Source organism: Candoia aspera, chromosome 3 (genome assembly GCF_035149785.1).
Source record: "Candoia aspera isolate rCanAsp1 chromosome 3, rCanAsp1.hap2, whole genome shotgun sequence".
Taxonomy (NCBI): domain Eukaryota; kingdom Metazoa; phylum Chordata; class Lepidosauria; order Squamata; family Boidae; genus Candoia; species Candoia aspera.
This window is the reverse complement of record NC_086155.1, coordinates 21926047-21946173: the sequence shown is the minus strand read 5'-3', so window position 1 is coordinate 21946173 and position 20127 is coordinate 21926047. Positions and strand designations below refer to the sequence as shown.

General features: G+C 39.0%; 1 protein-coding gene across 1 annotated transcript in view; it reads left to right on the top strand.

Moving 5' to 3' along the window:
* Nucleotides 1-9477: 9477 nt before the first annotated feature.
* EYA2 (EYA transcriptional coactivator and phosphatase 2) overlaps nt 9478-20127 on the top strand; it is a 135353-nt gene continuing 124703 nt past the window's right edge. Inside the window, exon 1 of the mRNA XM_063297105.1 lies at nt 9478-9616. The gene's annotated coding sequence lies outside the window, so the exon portion shown is untranslated. The remainder of the gene's footprint in view (nt 9617-20127) is intronic.

Here is a 20127-nt window from a genome sequence, read left to right as displayed (position 1 = left end):
GCGAACTTCTGTCCATAGTTCTTCTGGGACCCTATCTACTAAGTCCAGTCCCTTAAATCGATTCTTCACCTCCACGGCATATTCCTTAGGAATATTAGTGAGCTCATATCTAGCTGATCTGTGGGTCTTCCCTAATCTCTTTAGTCTGATCCTAAATTGTACAAGAAGAAGTTCGTGATCAGAACTACAGTCAGCTCCAGGTCTTGTTTTACCGACTATATAGATGTCCGCCACCTTTGGCTGCAAAGGATGTAGCCAATCTGATTTCGGTGTTGTCCATCTGGGGAAGTCCATGTATAAAGCCGTCTCTTAGGTTGTTGGAAGAGAGTGTTTGTTATGCAGAGTGAGTTGTCTTGGCAAAATTCTATCAGCCTATGTCCTGCTTCATTTTGTTCTCCCAGGCCATGCTTACCTGTAATTCCAGGTGACATTTGACTGCCCACCTTAGCATTCCAGTCTCCCGTGATGAAAATAACATCTCTTTTAGGCGTGTTGTCCAGTAGGTGCTGCAGATCCTCATAGAACTGCTCTACTTCAGCTTCTTCAGCATCTGTGGTTGGGGCGTATATTTGGATCACTGTGATGTTAGATGGCTTGCCCTGAATTCGAATTGAGATCATTCTATCCTTTTTTGGATTGTATCCAAGCACTGCTTTAGTCACTTTACTATCAATTATGAAGGCTACTCCATTTCTTCTGTGGTCCTCTTGTCCACAGTAGTAGATCTGGTGGTCATTTGATGTGAAGTGGCCCATTCCAGTCCATTTCAGTTCACTGATGCCCAAAATGTCTATCTTGAATCTTGACATCTCACCAATAACCACATCCAATTTGCCCTGGCTCATAGATCTTACATTCCAGGTTCCAATGGTGTGTTGATCCTTAGAACATCGGATTCGCCGTTCACCACCAGCACCGTCGGCCGCTAGCCGTCCTTTCGGCTTTGAGCTAGCTGCGTCATCACGTCTGGGGCTAGTTGAACTCATCCTCTGTTCCTCCCCAGTAGCATTTTGACCATCTTCCAACCTGGGGGTCTCATCTTCCGATGGTATACTGACATATCTCTGGTTGTACTGATCCATTTAGTTTTCACGGCAAGAATACTGGGGTGGGTTGCCATTACCTTCCCCAGGGATCGCATTTAGTCTGACCTCTCTGTCATGACCTTCCCATCTTGGGTGGCCCTTCACGGTTTAGCTCATGGCATCATTGAGGTGCTCAAGCTCCAGCACCACGACAAGGTAATGATTCTTTGCTGAAGGAAACTGGCTATAGGGCCACCATTATAAACAAAAGCCTGGGCTGAGTTTTAGCTTTTCCTCAGGCAGCTGCTCACTGCCCATGCCAATTCATTTCAATCTTGCTACATATACTTTTGCCCAATCCTTTGTCTGGACGTGAAGGCTGAACTCCCTGATGAGCAAGCTAGATGTGCCAACCTGCTAAATGAGGACTTGGACTGGGCTGCAGTTGCCATGTTTCCTTTGGCCACTGCTAATCTGCATGTGTTAATTCATTCAAACAATTGAAGGAATAAAATGGCTTATTGCCTGAAATTAAAGCTGGGCTTTTAAAAACTTTTAAGGAATGAAGGGTCAAGCAAATAGAAGGAGATGGCTGAAATCCAGCTGATGTCAATTCAAGGAGGAATGGAGTAGTGCTAAGTATGAAAAAAGAGACAACAAAAACTCTTCTGGACTTTAGATCTCCATATATGATATTAGGTTCAAACCTTCTACCAGAAATTGAACTTGTGGGCCACTGAACTTTCGGTGACGATATATAACGCATTAGTTTTAGGAGCTATCCAGACCCTGGTGCTCAGTAATGTTATAGGAAGGGAGATTTAGAGTGTGTGTTTAGAATGGTATATACTGTACAGACCATACTCTTAAGCTCTCAGACCAGAGAGATACAGATGTGACATTATATCATGTCCTCATGTATGAGGTTTTACAAGACTTCAATACCCCTCTCATAGAAGGGGGGGGGGATTTCTCTGTTTTTACACAGATGAATATCCTGTGTGGTGTTTTACTTATATTGCAACCAAATAGATAGGCAGGCAGGCAGGCAGTTAAACACACACAACCAGACAACCAGTGTTGTCCTGTTCAGGACTCATCAAGCATACACAGGCACATGCAGTGGTCCATGAATTCAATTCCCAGTAGAGAGTCTGAATTCCATAGAAAGATCCATTGCTACATACACCTGATGAGCCCCATATACTGTATGGTAATAGAAAGTATTACTCCCCACACACACAAACACACATAAACACACCCATCAAATCTTATGAATTGGTAACTCTAAATGGCTTATCTTTGCAATTTCTATATTATCTCTTAAATCCTGAGATCTTCCTTAGGGTAAGATTACAGACGAGAGCATGGCTAATGTATCTTATCCAGCAAAAAGGTTACTCACTGTTTCAGCAAGGTTTTTCTAAGAAAGTTAAAGAACTGCAGGGTTATTGCATATCCAAATTTCACAAGACCTTTAGACTAATTTGCAAAGTAGCCGCAAATAATGAGCAATCTTTCCCAGGTACCACTTTAAGGATCAGAGAAAAACACATAGAGCTGTTTCTCATGCCTGAGTTAAAATGCTATCCAGCAATCCTTGAGGTGGCAGAAAATTAGACTAACATTGAAGCTGCTGCCCTGCATTGACGACAACAAAGTTCCCTGTCTCTCTTTTACACCCTGCAAATTAATTGTAAACAAAAAGCATTTTGTTAAAGCTACCAATGGCCCAGTACGGTACGGCAGGAAGTGACAGCCTCATAACTTGTCTTGCACCAGCTGTCCCACTTTATACACTTACTGACTGGGAGAAGAAATGCCTAGGGTATTTGTGTTGTGAGAATAGAGACAACAGATGCAAAATATTCTTCAGTATTGGCAGAATCAAGTGGATCATTGTTAGTGGGAATGCTTCTCACTTTCTAGAGAAAAGTCCTCTTTTAAAGGCATCCTTCATTTCAGTTTTTCCTAATCTGGGTTCCCTCTGAATGAGTGGACTTCAGTTCTTGATAATGGCCATGCTACTTTGGGTGTTGAAGCCCACACGTCCATCAGGCACCTAAGTTGAGTAAATGGTTGCTCTTTTAGAAAGACTGTCTGATCCAAGTAGAGTTGGGAGATACAGAACCATAGGAAGGAAAAATAAAAGGCCTTAAAGTTGCCCATCAACCCCACCTATTCAACAGAGTGAAGTACAAAACTAACCTACTCACAGTCTTCACTTTTCCTTTTGTGTATTTCTTTGAGTCAGTTTTGACTCCTGGCAACTGCTTGGAGGAGTCCCTAGAGTTTTCTTGGCAAGGTTTTTGTGTCAGTGTTGATTCCTGGCAACTACTTGGACTAGGCCCTGCAGTTTTCTTGACCAGATTTCAGAAGTGGTTTGCCATTGCCTCCTTCCCAAGGCTGGGAGAGAGCAACTGGCCCATGGTCACCCAGCTGGCTTTGTGCCTAAGATGGGACTAGAACTCACGGTCTCCTGGTTTCTAGCCTGATGCCTTAGCCACTACACCAAACTGGCTCTCTACTTTTCCTTTTACATTATAGTAATTATTAAGGCTGTCCATATCTTGAAAATCTTTGGATTTGTTTTGCTTTGCATCTTGCACCAGCACAGCATCTTTCTGCTTTTTATTAAAGCAGCCTCATTTTTTTTCAGACTTCAGGCACAAAAGGATGTACTGCTATAATTACATATGAATTAAGTTGTGTTTTCTTTCTATGTACAGAATTTTTAAAGGATATATATATATATATAACCATCTGATGTGTATTATGTTTGTGTTCATTCACATATAGATTCATACACTCAAAATAATACCTAATTTCTACAAACCTGAGGTGGAGGTTGAATTCTTAAGAATGCAATTACAAGCAATACATGTCCCCTCATTTTAACGGTACATTTAAAAAAACAATCAGGACCTTAGCAAAAATAAGAGTTGTCGTTATAAGATACAGAATAGGATTGTGCAATGATCTGGATCTGAGGGGATAATTCGGAATGGGCGTAGGTGTGCATTTGCACCTGTCAACAACTAGTTTAAAAAGTTGCATCTTTTTCTAGAAAATATTTCTCTGATTTAAGGAGGTGCTGAGTTGACAGGTGTCATGTGCATCCCCAAGCATGTTCCCAATCCCCTTTTACCATTGGAATCCAGATTCATGGATCAGGGATCACAACATAGAGACAATTCTGGTAATAGAAAGCAGTGGTAACACTACTTTTAAGAACAATTGAAGACTGGAATTAATTGTGGATTTCTTGACTCACTGTGGTTGGGTACACACATCACAATATGCCATAATATGCTTTGGTTTTAGCTTATTTTGTGAAGCCAGCAATTTTAATTTGTAAAGCATAGTGTATAGCTCTGCATTATGTATGAACCCGGCCACTATTGTTTGTTCAACGAATTATGGTTAAAACAAACTGAAGCTTAGCACAATGTGTGAACCCTTCATACAGCCACTATTTCAAAAGAAACTTCCAAGAATTTATGCAGAAATAATGAAGTTAGGATTATGCCAAAATGCATGTCATTAAGAAATGCGGCCAAACTCTTAATGGATGATGCTACGGCCTTTTTGTTTCTTTTTGGACACGTTTGGGATTCAGATGTGGGATAACAAATGATAGCAAAACCAGCTGCCTGGTTACAACTAAGTTTGTGTTGCATTGTCAGAGCTGGAAGAAAAACTTGAAGCGGGCTGGTTTTCACGTTTTAAATTCAGATGGGTCGCTGTGGTGACTTTGTTTTTCCACAAAAAGCCTTCCATATTCCGTGAGAGAAAACTGTTAGGCTGCTGCTGCTTCTTGTAACAATAACTTCTTTATTTTTTCAGGCAGCAGGATTCCTTGGAGAGATTTACATGAAACAGAAAGGATTGCAACTAAAGAATTGTCATTATCACTTCCTACAAAGCCTAATGTTCTTAAGAACTGTAAGCCTGTTCATCAGGAATGCAGACAGATCTAGACTTATTAATGCATGTCACTAATAAATAATAATAATAATAATAATAATAATAATAATATGGGTTAGACATTTCTAACATCAGAACTAGAGTTGCTATGGCCATCACTGGAGAGTAATGTACCACTAATAATTCACTATGGAAAAAATAAACCTATTTTTGCTATTACTTCATTTAGTCATCCACTATCCAAATGGTTCACTAGTTCACTTGTTATAACATAGCACCATTAATGTGTACAAGTGTACAGCAGGGATGAATTTTGTTTTCATAAAGATAGACAAACAAAATGATTGGCATATGAGGCTTATTGTATATTAATTCAAGAATCACCATCAAAGAGATGGTGTATCCCATTCAGTGAGTCAAAAATGTGCAAACTACTTTGAATCCTGGGAAGTAGGGCACTATAGAAATGCTGAAATAAACAAGAAAATAAAATAAAAACCTCATGTTCAAGGGGTTGAGTCCAACTATGTCCTTTGCTGCATGGAAATGCTTTCCAGTTATGGGCTACTGATCCAGCAGAAACTCCCTCTTGAGGAAAGAGGTGGTTTTCACTGATAGTAACTCTGATCTGCAGCCCCCAAAGTCACTGAGGTCTAGTCAATGGTGTCCATCAGTTCTTGACACTTTCAGGCCTGTGTGTGACACTAGGACACATACAGTAATAGAAAAGAGCTGGGGCTTGTATTGCAACACCACAATGCTGCTGCTATCATTCTATGCTCTGTTTCCCACTCCCACCACCCCTGGACCCTGCTGGTCTTGTACCATCTCTTTTCCCTTGTTGAAAAGGTGATGAAAGAAACTACTGTCCATGTAGTTTTCTTGGCAACAATACAGACGTGGTTGGCACCATCTTCTTGTAGAGTTGCTGTTTAATTTCCCAGTCTAGGCAACAGCCCTGGGATTTCCTGGTAGTCTCCCACCATAGTATCAACTAGGTCTGACCCGGCTTATTTTTAACCTGCAACCTTATATAACGTCTCAATTTCTCTAAAGACAGCTTAAGTCACATAAAGCAGTGTTTCTCAGTCTCAGCAACATGTATGGATTTCAGCAACGTGTATGGACTTCAACTCCCAGAATTCCCCAGCTAGCATGCTGGCTAGGGAATTCTGAGAATTGAAATCCACAAATCTTAAAGTTGCTGATGTTGAAAAACACATGTACATAACGACAATCAGGTAAGATTAACTAGCCATTTATTTAGATATAAAGGGATTTCATTATACTTATTTCTACAGACCACACTTGGGATTGCAGTATTTGACATGGACTGTGGAACTTAATAGTCTAATTATCTCTGGTGCAATGAAAATGTGTCAACACAGATGACTATTACAGAATGTGAAGACCAAGCTGTGGATGGTTGTGTTGAAATACCCATTGAAGGTGACTAAAAGCTAAAGACTTTTTAAAGTACAAAGATAGGGCTTCCCCCCACCCCCATATTCAGCATTTTAATAGCATTAAATATTTCAAGGGATCTAGAATATTTATATTTTAAAGCCTGAACCCACCTTTCATCATTTTTTTAAAGTTAAGTATCTCCAGTTCCTGGGCTTTGAAGAAGCAGGATAGAAAGAGTATTAATGCTTTTGAACTTTGGTGTTGAAGAAGACTCCTAAGAATACCAAGGACAGCCAAGAAAACAAACAAATGGATTACTGAACAAATTAACCCAGAATTTTTATTTGAGGCACAAATGACCAAGCTCAAATTACCATACTTTGAACACATTGTGCAAAGACCTAATATGGGGAAACGTGGAAGCAAGAGAAGAAGCAGATAACCAGCAGCATGGTGGATGAATTCAGTGGGTACACCGTTGGAAGACCTGAAGGATTAGACTGGGGACAGATCCTCCTGAAGGAATCTATCTGTGTGGACACTAAGAGTCAACACCAACTTGATGACACATAATCTACTAAAATTTCCAGTTCCAAAACAAAGAAGCAATAAAAAGAGAATAAAATGAAAATATATCTTTATTTATTTATTTATTTATTTTTCTATCCTGCCTTTTTTTTAATAAATACCTCAAGGCAGCAAACATACCTAATACTCCTTCCTCCTCCTATTTTCCCCACAACCACCCTGTGAGGTGAGTTGGGCTGAGAGGGAGGGACTGGCCCAAAGTCACCCAACCAGCTTTCAGGCCTAAGGCGGGACTAGAACTAACAGTCTCCTGGTTTCTAGCCCATTGCCTTAACCACTACACCAAACTGGTTCTAATGAAATATGAAAGAATTTTTCATATTTTTTATTTACCCTTCCTCCAAGAAGACCAAAGTAGCAGAGCTCTCTTTGATCTGCCAAACAGCCCTGTACCAAGGTTATACATAATCATAGATGGGGGGGGGGACCTTTATCTCTGGGCCTTGAGCTGCATGCAGCCCTAGAAGTCTATCTGTAGCACCCCCCACCCCAACATCCCAAGATCATGCTGCTGAAATTTGGCAGCAAACTGCCAAATTTCATTTATACATTTCTTTCTTTACCATAATTATTTCCAGAATTATGGGTAGAAATGGAAGGTGGGTGCATCCAAGTCCCATTCCTGCCTAAAGTCCCACCAAACGTCTACTTTGGCCCATTTTTCAGGGATTTAAAAGTGAGAACGTGAGTGAGATGCCTATGGTAAGCAAGCCACCCCTATTCCCATGCTTAAAACCTCCCAAATCCTGAAAACAGCCCCAAATTATCCCCAAATGGCAATTTCAGGCCAGTTTTGGAGTCTGGAGTTGGATTAAGCTGAAGGAGGATCAGTTTTCCTCCAATCACTTGAAAAAAACAAAGGCCCCAAAACCCTCATCTCCTTTCCTTCTGGTGAAGTCACCTGAAGGCTTGGGTAAGGTTGAGGCCTGAATTGCAGCATCTAACCACTCCAACATTGCCCATTTTTCCTTTATTAGGCTCAATCAAATTAACAAGTGTGTGCAAGTTTTTGAATTGATCAGAAGTCTTCTTCAGGCTAATGTTATGGAAAACAGGGAGTGGGCAATAAGCCCTGCAGCTGAGCAGAGATTTGAATCCATGTCCTTCAAAATCTAAGCCTAGTGCACTTGCAAGCTTGGTGGGCTCAGCTCTGTGTTTTGAGGGGGGGTAGCTTTTGTTTTTACTAAGCAGCTTCTTTTTATAAAAGTTAACCAGAATTTGTATTATGGTGATACAGGCTAGCCATTCTTTTCAAAAACATCCATTCTTTTTATTGCTTTTCTTTAAAAAGATTAGAAGAGATACCGATTGGTAAAGCACTTCTTTGTAAAACAAACCCATTAATAACAGTATCCTACAAACATGTATTACAGAAATAAATCCCACTGAGTTCAGCTGGGCTTATCCCCATATAATCTGTACAGAACTGCAGCCTTCAAAGGATGTGACTTTCGAATTTAACAACAGACCCTAAAAACATAAGATTTCAATCCCATAGAAGCCTACAGAACAGCTGTACTCAATGGCAGCTGAACTCACTTGTGGCCTTAGGATCCCAATGTCATTGGGCTTTATAGCTGCAATCTTAAATATTCTTGCTGGAGAGAAAATTGCTCTGAAGTTAGTAAAGGGTCTTGCCAGAGTTCCCTGGAAATATAGTTTACTCTCATGGAAGCGATCCATGCAGGGCTGCCAGAGGTTCAGGACCAGGCTGATAACTTGAGCACACCTTCTTTTAGCTGCTTCCTTTGTCAAACGATTTCTCTCCTGTTTTTGTTTATTGAAATCGATGGTCCAGTGTGCGCGGGAAACCCAAAAACTGAAACAGAGGCTCGGGACTGTGTTTTACCTGATGTGTCGTCCTGCCTTTCACGCAAGATACCGATCCTCAACATACGCTTTCAAATATTGGGCCACAATTTGGAGGGGTCCCGCTCCACGAGTGGGGGTCCCCAAGTAATTAAGAAAGAACCTGGACCCGAATTCGAGGCGAACGGAGCGAGCCCCGCGGCGCGTTAGTCCTACCCTCCGGAGCTCTCGAGTTTCTTGCGCGATGTAATCGCCAAGGGAAGCCGCCCCGGGTTACAACGCAGCGCAAGGTAACAGGAGACGGTCTGCGTGTGAGCAACCTCACCAGGGGAGCCTTTGTGGTCCCCGCCTTCCGCCCCCTCCGTCCCGAAATCCTTGATTGCACGTCTTCCAATTTACCGGCGTCTCCTTTACTTTACTTTTCTTTCCTTTGCCTTCCTCTGCCGCCTCCTCCCTCGCACACCTACCATCCACGCTTTCGCCTCCCACTCCCGCGCGCGCGCCCAGAGCCCCCCGCACCCGCTCCGACGGTCCCTTCCAGCCGCCGGAGACTCGTGCGTTCGCGTGCGCGCGAAAGCCGCTGATCTTTAGGTGAAGGGCAAGGTAAGGGCAGGGCGGCAGCATCGTGGTCCTGAATGGGCATGTGCAGAGCTCGCGCGCACATGCTCACTGGGACCTCGTGAGGACTTCGGAGGGCACGTTTCTCAAAGGGAAAGCGAATCACGCGTTTGCCGGGTGCGGACTTTCCAGCCGGAGCGGTGGCGGCTGCCTTCGGCATCGGCAGGCTCGTTCGCTCGCCTCCTCGCGCGCAGGCGGGGTCGGGGAGCTCGGCGGCGCCAGACGCTCAGCAGCAGACTGCGGTGAGTGGACGGGACCCGGGACCCCCCCCCCCCTCCCAACCACCCCCGTCCGTCCCTCCGATCCCGCTTTCTCCTGCTCAGGTCCTGGATTTTGCGAAGCGCCTCCGGACAGAGACCAGCGACGCTGCGCGCACTGGGCATTTGGCGAGCGCACTTGTCGAAAGGGGTTAGCTGGGCTGGCAGGCAATGTTGTCAAGCCTGCGGAACAGCTCCCGGCCCAAAGGACTCGGGGACTGCGGGCCTTCTTCTGCCCTAGTGACCGTATCCGCGCCCGATCCCCCGCAGGGAAGATTATTTTGCACAGATGACTTGGGGGGCTGCTAGTTTAGGTCTGATGTGGTTCCCGTCTCCGGTTCTTTTTGGAGAAGAAGGGACTCTTCTGTCCTTCATGCCGCCGTTTCTTCTCCCCACCACCCTTGAGCCTCCCCAAAAATGCCCACCCGAACTTCAGCAAGTGTGCGTCCCAGGTTGCCTTTGAGATTTTCTTTTTAGGGCTGCTAGGTCAGCAAGAGAATGGGTTGGTTCATTACCACTTTTCTTTCCCTTATCTTGTACACCTTTCGGAAAGTTTTATTCATTTTCCTAGTCATCCCCCTGATGGGTAATTTGCTAGAGTGGCTACCCTCCCTTCACTGTTTTGAATATTTTCCAAAATTTTAAAAAATAAAAGTAAATGCTTTTTCCTTGGTAGGTTTGTTTGCTTGTTTTCAACCTATGGAAAGATTTCTCAGCATTTTGAATGGGTTTGCAGAAGATATACTAAACCAGTTGTGTTACATTGAGTAGGTGAATATGACTCTTAGTCCATATTCATTTCTTTAACACTAATGTATGGACTTTGGGGCATGCCATTTCTTGTGGAGGATGCGTTATAAAAAGCAGAGAAAGGTGTGTGTGTGTGAGAGAGAGAAAATTGCAGATTCAGGGAAATGTATATGCTTTTGATAGAACAGATACTCAGTGTATTTACCTTATGGATAACTGCCTTTACTTTTCTGCCTATCTTTAGAGAGATCAATGTTAATAATATTCCTCTTTTTATATATTCTGGCTGAAGTGTTTTGAATACTCCAAATACTGAGAGTTCAGTAATGGCCCTGTAATTTTAACACCACTTTAATTTTAAAGAATGCATGCTATTGAGACTATAAATGTACCCTTAGGCATCTGCTTGAAGTTTTTAATATATGAACCCTTTAGTATTTACTTCAAAGGACACCAGGAAAAGAACATTTCTATTTAAAATATGAAAGTAAAACTGCAAGTGAATGGCAGCTTGCCCATGTAATATGGCTGTCAACAAAACACAGATGTTTTTTGTGGTATAAACTGTGAATGTTAGTTTGCCTTGGGGTCTCATGTTTTAAACTGTTTTTAGTGTTCTAATAATTTTTGCTCAGAGCATACAAGGAAGATTGAGTTTTGTGGGATCCCATTCCCAACCAAATTTAATAACGTGACTTGGGTTTGTTTAGAGAGTGTGACAAAAACCTGCCTAAAATTAGGCTCTATTAGAGACCAGAAAATGATTTATTTTCTGAGAAGAAAAGACAGTACAATGTTATTATACATAGAAGTAAGTTTTTGAGTGTGATATTAAATACTGGTGCCCAAAGAAAGGCCCAGTAACGAATTACTGGTATAGAGCTTGTGTTGGCTAGCAAATATTTTTAGATGAATAAACTTGAACTTAATATTCTGTTTGTCTCAAATTAATATGGAAGAATCTGAGGTGTTGCCTTCTATAACACTCTTAAAAGATTTGGGTCAGATTCTTGATGTAAAGTTTTGTAAATTGAATTTAATGTATCCCTAGGAATTTTGTACTTAATTGATTTTAATGTATCCCTAGGAATTTATTTCTTCAATAGTGTGGGTTTATCTGGGTATTTAGATGCTTTTATGTGCTGATCTTGTTTAAACATAATAATAGTTAAATAGTATATTCAAGATCTAGTTTCCCTGGATATTTCTATTCTGTGTATGTTTAGTTAGTTGGCTTTCTTTAGCTTATGCCGTATCACTGGTACATATTATTTTCTTTACCTTCTTGTTTTTAAATCCACAATTCTGCTTATTTCTGTTTTGAAATTATCAAACATTTGTTTCTTTTTCTTTTTAAAAATCTCTGTAGCTGAGTACCATGCATTCCATTTATAGTTACCTTGAGACTTTAGTTGTTAACAAGCAATAATATATGTTCAGGATATGTGCTGTGAACACTTAAATGTGTTGCACAACTGAACTTCAGAGGCATCATAAATCAGCTATGTGCAACTGCTATATTTCAAAGTGCTGTTTTTCTTGTTCAGTTTTACCATATTTGCCCTCTTGCTATTAAATTTCTGAAAGGAGGTGCTGACTGCAGGAATCTTTACCAAAATACCAAAATTGCTTCTCCTCCAAAGTTCAAGGAATCTTTCGTTTGGTATAAGGCCAAACTTGGAATTGCTTTCTTAATGATGTTGAGAAAAAAAATTAAGTATGTTTGTACTGTGTGTAGATGCCCATTATCTTCTGCAAAGCTGCATTAGAATGATTCTATATTCACAGGTGAGCATGAATGTATTAACTATATTGTCCCAAGGGGCAATAATAAGTAGCATTTTTAGCCAAATAGAAGTTGATGTAATATACATTCATTTTACCACTTTTGTGCTTAAAATTAATTGGTAAATGCTTGAAAGGTTTGGGCATAAGCCCTCAGGACAGAAATACATTTAAAATTTGCATGGGCCAATTTATATTTAGATAAGGTAATTTAGAAATAATCTAGAAAAGTTAGTATTGATCAAGTCTAGTATGCTGTGCAAATTGCACCATTACATCTTTAAATGACTTGATTATGTGCGTTATCTGTACACAGCCAAGGATATCAACCATAAAGTGGTTTGGTGATGCCACAATGCAAGCAGGGAGGAGCAACCGTTCTTACCCCTAATGCACATATGCATAAAACAAAGATGGAATCTAACACACCGTTGATAAGGCTGAAAAAGTCTTCTCGTATTATTTAACAGTGAACTTTATCTTCTCTCACACTGATCTTTTTGAGCCGTCTTCCTTTTCTCACTGCCACTCCTTCCTAGACAAAAATGACCCATTTGCTCATATACTGAGGCTTAGAGAAACAGGGTTTACTGCTTAGAGCTCTAAATGTTCATTGGTTCTGATCTAGACTGTTTTAGGAATGATAATTGTATCCTGTAAAAAGATAGGGTTCCTTCTAACCTCCACATCTACATTCCTCGCGTCAAATTCCCCCTGCATGGCCATTAGGTTTAGGTAATGGGAAAAGGCCCTTTGACTGGGACCAATGGACATTCAGACATCCGGGGGATGGATCCATCCGCTCATGCCGTGCAACATTCCCATAAATGCATTGAGGTTTACAGCGGTAGATATTAGCATTTGAGATCTGCCCTCACTGCTTACTGTCATAAATTAATTACTTTGTAATCTGATTATGACTCCCATTAAAATCTGTCCTACACTTTTAAAGGATATATTTTACGACAGGTGTGCAGAATTAAAGAAGTATCTTCTACTGGTGAAACCTGAAATTATTGTTGATTAATTTTTCCTATAATCTCCTTGTGCAGTAAATTCAAAAGGCAATGCATCTTAATAAGAATTTTGTTGACAAAATTTTATTTGGAAGGAACACAGTGTTTCAAAGATTTATGGAAATTAAAGAATGTAATTGCATCCATGAGAAATACATTTCCCTCCCCATAATATGTAACATAAGTAAGTAAGTATAAATGAGATGATTTAGCTTAATGCTACAAGTGAAACTTAGTCAAAATAAGCATTTTTATGTCTCATTTAATTCAATGGAATAGTTAAGAATACATTTAACTCCTTCCTATTAAGTTCAGTACAGTTAGTTTATGCCCTCCGTTTTAAAAGTGCAAGCATAAAATAAAAGCAGATTTTTTTTTAAAAAAAGTTTTATTTTATTTTGAGGAAAAACATAAGAAGTGATTTATTGTTGATTTAATTTGGCATTTTGTAAAGGAATATTCCAGATGCCACCATCCAATTTTGGTGGATAAATGGGGTGATAGAAAATAGGTAGGTACTTTATAGTTTTATCAGTTACACTTTTAAAAAATACTTGATTTGGATGATATGTGTATGTTGCCCTGTAAAATCACAAACACATCACATTAAGCATAAATTATTTCACTTCTGGTTTTGCTGCTGCTATTCATGTTACAGCTGAAAGTGTCCTGGAAGTAAACAGGAATTCTGACAAGGGTTGAGCCTTTAAAATGTATAGATAGTTTGTGTTCTATTTCACAATCATTTCTTTTCTCTTCTTTTTTCATTGAAAGGAGAGTGACCACCTGAGTAAGAATAAGATTTGGAACTAAACAAACACAAAGCAATTAACAGAAGAGAACTGCCCTTTTCTCTTTCATCTTCTTTCTTTCCTCCTTTTTCTTTCTGGAACGAAAAAAGTCCTGCTTGGTCCTTGTTTACGTTTATTAGTTTGAAGTTCCATTAATCAAACCGTGAAGCTGCTGCTATATAGAATCTTTATTTATAGATCTTAATGCTTCTAATGATGTTTAACAAACACCCTGTTTTAGTGAGGTGTGGATAAATCCCACAATTAAGTGAGTCAGTGCAGCACCTTGATGACCGTACCTTGGGGGCTTAAAGCAGTTACCATTGGAAGGAAGGCTTGGAGACACTCCTACAATACTGCAGGGAAAAGAAGAAAAACAACTTTTTGAGGAGCAGTTATGTTTCATTCTTCCTTAAGAACAGGGTGTTTAAAAAGTTAAGGCAGGCTCTAGAAAGAGAAACTAATTGCAGTCTATTGCACTGATGTAAATAAGGGCTCTGTGTTCATCAGTAAGTGTGGATGATACTGCTATAAATTTGATAGCTACGAAGCATAATTAAAAAACAATAATCCAGTAATATGTAAGGGAGACAGGTCCATTCTAGAATATGGAGGAGGTGAACTAGAAGAAGAAGAGGAAATTTCACCAACGTATTTTTCTTTTAAAAATATGCAGAAAGCAAAGAAAATATTTAAGTTACAGATATATGCTACTAATTTATTCTGCCTTGAATATATGAGAAGGGTTCTATAGCTTTTGTTGGTTATATACCTTTTGCCATAGTTGTGCCATTAACTTATGCTAAAGAGACTGTTTTAATTATGCTAATTTCAACAGATTGTTAATAATAAAAGAAGATCGCAGAGGAAAAACTGCACTGAAAATTGCCATCATTTCTAGATAGAGTTTCCAGTGATTACCATACAACTATGTATTTAAAACTGTGTAGTCTAACTCCATTCATCCAGTGAGTGCATAGTTTTTATTTGTTTCTGTTGAACAACCATTTATTTTATTCTTCTTTGTTATCCTCATATGAACAACATGCAAGAAGAAAAAGAAACAGTTTTACAGCAATTGATGCTGTGATTTTTAAAATTATAGATTCATTAGTGTTTTTTCTCATAATTTCAAAATATCAAAAGTTTTGGATCTAATAGACTCTAAATGATAAATTTCTACTGTGGTAGAGACCTGTATGAGCCTCGTGTGGCGCAGAGTGGTAAGCGGCAGCATTGCACACAAAACTCTCCCCACGACCTGGGTTCGATTCCAGCGGAACCTGGATTCTCGGGTAGCCGACTCAGGTCGACTCAGCCTTCCATCCTTCCAAGGTCAGTAAAATGAGTACCCAGCTTGCTGGAGAAGGTGACGACTGGGGAAGGCAATGGCAAACCACCCCACTACAGTCTGCCAAGAAAACGTCGCAAAAGCGGCGTCCCCCCAAAGGGTCAGACATGACTCAGTGCTTGCACAGGGGACCTTTCACATCACAAAGTTGCTATCCTGTTTGAATCTTTGTGCTTTAGTTTTTAAAAATGGGTACAATCCAGTCAAAGAAATAGATTTTTAAAAACAACTGAATTAACAAGCATTTAATTTTTGCATCAAAATTAACAAAAGTAAAGAGTACTGTATATGTTTGAAAAGCTTTCAACTGTAGATAGAAATTATGTTACAGTCTTAGCAGGTTGATATGCATTTGGATCCCATTGTATTAGCTTGGTTTTAGTGTGCCCAGTAGTTTGCTAGATTCTACCCAGTTCTCTTAACTCCTGCTCTCAGAAAAGATGGTTATAATTTACGTACTAGTCAAGACACAGTTTAAAAAGCTATTTGTCTAGAATAGCTAGACTAATACAAAAAAGTAAGTTCTTATTTTAATGCAGAGCAACGAATATGAAGACTGGTCCTTCTGGTTAATTGTTATATATACTACACTAGATATATACTAGTGATTGTTAAAATTACAATCACAAGTATATAGCTTTAACCCTTGAAGCCCATTTAATTAATATCAGCAGTGCTACTGTTGCATTTTCTAAATGTCCTAATGGTTAGGGAAATTCCATTCTTTCAATGCATACAAAACAAAGCAAAATGAAATATATTTGCTTTTCCCTGCTTGGCCCATTAACTTTACACATTTGTTGTTCTAAACAGCCAAGCCAGTCTTCTTTCCTATTCATCCCTGCATGCTGTGAAAATGTTTCACCAGCTGCTGCACGTGTCCCTGTGAACGCACCAGAATTTGCTTACCATGGTCTTGACACGTGTCTGTTCATTTCAGTAAAAAACATACAAAGGAGTTCCTAGTAGAAACATACCATATTTAGTTGTGGTTTTACAATTTGGATCCAAAAACCTTAGATGTTGCTCTAACAAAAGGTTTTGTCTTATTTTTATATAAAGTGTCTTATTTTTATAAGATTTTCTTTTGGCCTTAGCAACATTAGGTATTTCATATAGTAGGGTGGGATATGCATGTAACAAACAAATAAATAACAAAAAATTCAACATCCAAACCCAGTAGAATACAAATCAAACATGTTAAAAATACAAACATAGCATAGAATTATTTGTAGCAACAAGATTTGAACAATCTCACAAAGCTACTGAACAGCCCCTGAATGTGCTTTAAAATTCTTCACTTGACATTGGACATGTTAAGGTAAATGTAACTATATATACACACCCCATAGATAATTCATTAAATCTGAAGGGATAGAGAATGATCCTCTAAGGAGATAAGAGTGGGTGACAGCTATTAAAATCACCAGTGAGTTGTCCTCTTGAAGAGAAATGTGAGTGTGCAGAATCCTTCTTTTTAAGAGAATCAAACGCGATATAAAACTTTATTGGTGCTACTGATAACTTTCTCGAAAAAGGTACAAAGCTTGTTATCAATACTGTGGAATAATACAAGCCTTTTCTTTTTATCATAAAATCTAAAGTATCTTTAAATTCTTAACATTGACACATGGATTTGAGAGGAAAATCTACAGGAGTGTAAAATTATGCAGGATTTTTTAAAACCTCACAAATATTTCAAAAAGAATAGTCAGCAGAAAAGTGAAAGAAAAAACCCACTAAAACCGTTTAAATCATTTTAAAATATCTATCTTGTCTCATATTTAGTGTTCTTTCTTTTTCCTCTTTCAATAGGAAGTAACTTTATCTGTTTTCACTCTTTTACCATTCCTATAGGCAGCAAGATTATGTGTATCACTCTATTAAAACACATGTAAGCTAGTTCCTATAGATTAAAATCCATATTTTTTCAAAAACTACTATGTCTTGATCTTGAAAAGACATGAAATTTAATCTTAAAATTAATTTGACAATATGCTTGTAGAATCAGATCCTTGGCAATTGGGCTTAATTGCTTGATTTATAATTTCAGAAATAAATGTGTAGAGTCAAATGCATGCTGCTGAAACCTGCTAGAATTCACTTTACAATTATTCAAAGGATGTAAGGATACACCAAAATGTATCACTCAAAGGATGCAAATCAAAGGATACATTTTTAGAGGATACTAAATTTTAAATATGAACTTTTTCTTTTACAGTGTGTTTGTGTTTCTTTTTTAAGTTGCTGAAATGTTTGGGGGGGATGTATACAACAAACATATACAGCAGGTTATATATATAGTATACAAAAAGTCAGGCACCATAAACAATTTATTTTATAAATTGCATTAAATGGTAGAATTGGTTGCCCTTTTTTTCTTCTAAACACTTCCTTACTTGTTTGTTATATGATTCTTGAGCATTTCTAAGTACAGTAACATTTTCTCTGAAAAAAAATAGTTAATAAAATTAATAAAACATTATGATTGTCCTATAAAACTTGACTTTGGTACACCATTTATATATATATAAATAAAAATACCCAGTACACTCCTGCTGTATATACAAAACAAAGTCTTATGCTGAGCTTGCACGGTTTTTAAAATATATCACAAGGAACTGCTTGTTCATCTAAGAAACTGAACCCTAACTAGAACCATTTCAGTAAAACAGAGAACATGAACTAATTGATAAAATTCAAAAGTGAAGTGGTTTCTTCCCTCTTTTTCCCTATGAAATGGTATTGTCTTTTGTATAATTGGTGTCCTAAGTTAGAACAGATCAGTGTTGATAATTATATTTGAAATGGGAAGCTCTTGTGTCTTTTCCTAGAAATAAACACTTGATGAGTGCCTGAAAGTTATTAAATAATGCAAAATTTGTGGGGTGATTTATCATTTAAAAACTTAGATATGCATAAGAGAGATTGAAAAAAATATGCATAAGAGAGATTGAAAAAAATTGGCAAGAAAACATGCTTCAGTTGTGTATACCGTAACCTTGGCTTTTGTGAAATGGATGTTCTTTGTCCTAATTTCTATTCTCTGTAGTTGCAGACGTTATAACAAATTGAACTGATGGCTAACGGAGAAATCATAAATAGGGAAAGAAAAGTAAAATAAAAACCATGGGGATTTGTGGGTGGGAGGACTTGTGGCCCTCCCAGTATTGTTGGATTGCAGCTTATATCATGGCCAATATAGCGTGCAGCCAGAGATTATGCATGTTACGATCAAACAAAATCTTGTTAAACTCTTCACAATTGAAAGAACCTTTTTTTTCCCTAGCACTAAATAGTACAGAGTCTGTTCCAAAAATAAGTCCTGATGTATTAACAGCTTTAGCAGAGTAACACCTTTCAGGTTGCTGATGGAGGTGATGAACGTGTTTCCCCATGATACAGTCTCACATAGTTGCAGGCACTGAATGAAAATCACATCATGAGAAGAACAAGGCACCTGAGTCCTTGTCATTTGTTGATTGCTTTCCTTTGTAGCCTAATACCCACAATGTGAGTAATAGAGAATACCCACGCCTTGTATGTGGACTCTTATTTATGTTAAAATCTAATCAAAATTATTTTTTAAAAAAGATTGTAGAGATGGAATTTTCTTCAGGCATGATGCTTTGTGGTAGCTCAGACAGACATCTCCCTAATTGACTGAATTATAAGGAAGAAGAGGGTGTACAACACAATCAGACTTGTGAGATTGTTATTATAGGCAGTCTCAATAAAGGTAGTTTTAGCCGTCCTGTGGATTTGATTTCTTGGTCTGGTCTACCTGGTGGGGCTGGCAATCTTCCCTTTCTGATAATGGAGATCGACCATATTTTTAACCATGCCTAGAACTAGAGACCAAATTGCCAATATCCGATGGATAATGGAAAAAGCCAGGGAGTTTCAGAAAAACATCTATTTCTGTTTTATTGACTATTTGAAAGCCTTTGACTGTGTGGACCATAATAAATTGTGGCAAGTTCTTAGTGGTATGGGGATGCCAAGTCATCTTGTATGCCTCCTGAAGAATCTGTATAACGACCAAGTAGCAACAGTAAGAACAGACCACGGAACAACGGACTGGTTTAAGATTGGGAAAGGAGTACGACAGGGCTGTATACTCTCACCCTACCTATTCAACTTGTACACAGAACACATCATGCGACAAGCTGGGCTTGAGGAATCCAAGGCTGGAGTTAAAATCTCTGGAAGAAACATTAACAATCTCAGATATGCAGATGATACCACTTTGATGGCTGAAAGCGAAGAGGAACTGAGGAGCCTTATGATGAAGGTGAAAGAAGAAAGTGCAAAAGCTGGCTTGCAGCTAAACCTCGAAAAAACCAAGATTATGGCACCCAGCTTGATTGATAACTGGCAAATAGAGGGAAAAAATGTAGAAGCAGTGAAAGACTTTGTATTTCTAGGTGCAAAGATTACTGCAGATGCTGACTGCAGTCAGGAAATCAGAAGACGTTTAATCCTTGGGAGAAGAGCAATGACAAATCTCGATAAAATAGTTAAGAGCAGAGACATCACACTGACAACAAAGGTCTGCATAGTTAAAGCAATGGTGTTCCCAGTAGTAACATATGGCTGCGAGAGCTGGACCATAAGGAAGGCTGAGAGAAGGAAGATCGATGCTTTTGAACTGTGGTGTTGGAGGAAAATTCTGAGAGTGCCTTGGACTGCAAGAAGATCAAACCAGTCCATCCTCCAGGAAATAAAGCCAGACTGCTCACTTGAGGGAATGATATTAAAGGCAAAACTGAAATACTTTGGCCACATAATGAGAAGACAGGA